This window comes from Hippocampus comes, unplaced genomic scaffold, assembly GCF_001891065.2.
Source record: "Hippocampus comes isolate QL1 unplaced genomic scaffold, H_comes_QL1_v1.1 scaffold130, whole genome shotgun sequence".
In the NCBI taxonomy this organism is placed as follows: Eukaryota; Metazoa; Chordata; class Actinopteri; order Syngnathiformes; family Syngnathidae; genus Hippocampus; species Hippocampus comes.
The window spans coordinates 1,320,761-1,323,861 of NW_017842057.1; the positions used below are offsets into that span (position 1 = coordinate 1,320,761).

The 3,101-nt window shown below is 38.0% G+C and overlaps 1 long non-coding RNA gene across 1 annotated transcript in view; it reads left to right on the plus strand.

Annotated features, from left to right (window-relative positions):
- LOC109510521 (uncharacterized) overlaps window positions 1–2,887 on the plus strand; it is a 20,283-nt gene extending 17,396 nt beyond the window's left edge. Inside the window, exon 3 of the long non-coding RNA XR_002167139.1 lies at window positions 2,878–2,887. This is a non-coding gene — a long non-coding RNA (uncharacterized LOC109510521). The remainder of the gene's footprint in view (window positions 1–2,877) is intronic.
- Window positions 2,888–3,101: the final 214 nt, after the last annotated feature.

A 3,101-nucleotide genomic window follows, 5' to 3' on the forward strand; every position in this document is an offset into this window, starting at 1 on the left:
GAAAGAAATGCAGAGAGAGAGAGAGAGAGAGAGAGAGAGAGAGAGTTTCATAGTTTATGATACTGCAATGCTAGTGTAGATCATATGACCGGAGACAAATTCCTTGTGTGCTTTTAGCTACTTAGCCAATAAAGATGATTCTGATTCTGAATCTGAGAGAGAGAGAGAAAGAGAGAGAGAGAGAGAGAGAGAGAGAGAGAGAGAGAGAGAGAGAGAAAGAGAGAGAGAGTTCTTTGATACAGAGAGAGTTCTTTGCTTGCCAAGACTTTTGAGAAGTTACCATAAGTTACCTTATGTCAAAAAGCTAATTAAGTACGTGATATAAATAAATATATAAATTAGAAAGCCATAACACTTTCCAATTTAAAGGGAAGTCAACCAAAAAATGTCTTTCCAATAATATGTTCTATGCTGCACCAGTAGTCCAATCACAGCATTCTGATCAATATTGCGTTTATGGAATATGAGTTAAGTAGTAAAATCCACCAATTTTTCTCCATCTCCGTAGGTGGACATTTTTCCAGTCGCTGTTGACTGAAAATGACATCACAAATGCTCAGGGCTCAGGTAATAACCAATCATGTCTCAGATTTAGTAAACAACAACTAGGTACTAAAGCAAGACAATGATTTTTTTTAAGATTTTGGCATGCCTGGTGGCCTGATCAAATGCGACTGATTGGTTGAAAACAAGGAAGTGAGTAGGGCTAAGCGATATGACTGAAAACTATATCATGGGAGGGTGGGTTGTTCCTTCCCTTCACTATTATTATTTTCATTTGTCCCGTTTGGTTACTCACGGGTCCTCATTTGACTTAAACTCAACAGAAATGATCCGATCAGAACCCAATCATTGTTGCAATTTGAAGTTATTTTCATGTTTTGTCAGGAAAATACTTTCCCTTGTGTCAATTCCGTCAAACGTCAACTCCGTCAGTTTTTATGACTGACAACCTCATCTCACCCCCCATGACCACATAATTAAGGAAATGATGTGGAAGTGTGAAAACCAACATTAAATTCAACCCCGACGAGGCTTTCCAGAGCCTAACCAGATGTGCATGTAAAACTTTAATTTATTTCCAACAGTCAATTAGCTTCATTTCATAGTTTGGTTTCCCAGCCTCCAGTTGTGTTTATGATAACAGTTATTTATTCATTTATTTATTTGTCCAATCAAATTCAATTGTGTGTGCATTGTGTAGCAATCAAATTTCAGTTTCCATGTGCTACCATGTCAATGTAATTTGCCCAGGGCTTTCAGAATTAGTGCTTGCCCTTGACAAATAGGCACTATTTGTGATGGCTTTTTCCTTTTTTTTTTTTGTAATTGTATTTTTTTTTCATTAAATCAACCAGATTTCACATTTACAGAACTTGACCTTAGAGTGATATCAATATTTGTCCATCCTCTCATCGGCTGAGCAGACTTAATAGTCTTGCAATTTGCAAAACAGGTGATGTAGGAGAACGATTGTCGGACATGATTATATATTATATATATTATTTTATTCAGAGAATAAATACAAAAGCAATGGCTGAATTTCATTCATACATTTTCAGTATTTTTTCTCAAACATTCAATTACTTTGTGGGTGTATTTTTCTCGAAGCTCCAAATTTGTCCACACTAAGGCTGAGGCAGAGTGAAATTTGTTGTGCGTGATGAATGTTCACCAGTCAAGTTTTTACTTTGGTGGAATGTTTTGCCAACAATACTTGGTTGAATTCCATATTTTGTAGTGTCTGAGTCATTCACATTTTGAGTCTCCTCTGTATCCTTTGGTGTCTGTCAGCTTTTTTGCTGAAAGGGAAGACTCGCAAGCAAATCATTTCAGATGAAAGTGTGTCTGAGGATTTGCACTATAAAGTGTAGTACAGCATGGCCACGAGTTTCATCAACATGGAGAGAGGTCCTTAACCGATGTCGGTCGTTTCACTCATGCACAGCAGCAGCCATGTTTTCATTAGCCAAAGAAGGATAGTTCCTTTAAAACAGATGAAAGGCAAGATATGCAAGACTGTTTAAAATTTCATGATAGATTTATAGACTTAGGCCTTTTCTTTCATGTATTAATAAACTTTCTGAACATCTGAGCTGAGATATTATGGACTGAAATCAGTCTAAATGTGAATTAGTCAGCTTGTGTTAAAATGATTTGGATCAGTGCGTTTCATCTTCTTAAGCGTTACAGCGGGAGAGAAGGGGTCATTATAGTTAGTAGGCAATGTGCCTTTGCTCTTTCAATCAAACTTCCTTCCTAGCTTCTGTTTTACGAGTCCTGACAATCATTTACAGTACATGGCAGAGTAAAGTAGACTTGTTTTTTTCACCTCTAGATTTTGCAGAGGTTTTTTTTTGTTTTTTTTTATTGCATTATTTCACCCATTTGGAACAGCAGGGCTTCTTGTAATAATATTCAATTTTAACAACAGGAGTAATGTTCTCAGGATTGGCCAAAGTGAAGAGATTTTTGCTTTCGCCCACATACTGTATTGTTTCTGCAGAAAGACAAAAAAATAGTTTTACAATTTACAAACGGTTTCTTTCCAAAAGGTCTAAATGGAACTGAATCAGAATAGCCCTTTGCTAAAAATTGTCTTTCAACATGGCGTACCTTAGCTGCTGTTTTTATAGCCCGTAGTATATGGCCATAAGCCATAATGCTATGACAGTATGACATCATGATCATGAGGCATCACAAGTGTTGTGATGGTTGGTGCTGTTGTGAAATGAATCAAATTTGTTATTACCACATACCGCATTATTGGACATACCATTGGTGATGATGACAGAGCTTCATTTCAAGCCACCATTCCCAGTGGTCCTGCTGGTATGAATCTTTTCCTTATGGCGACAAGCTGAAGCTAGCGACGAGAGGTGACCCGCTATGCTCATTCACATCCTGGCCAGCTAATCTCGGACCCACCTCCTCTAATATCAGCGTTGAGGTGAATATTGCAAGATGGCATGGGGCCATCGCACGCTGACTCTACAAACTGCAGCTCTGAGTCCCACCTTACATGCACAACTGCTTGCCAAGCTAACAGAGAGAAACATTAGGGCTCTGGAAAGATGAACAATTTCTCCAGGGTATGCTGT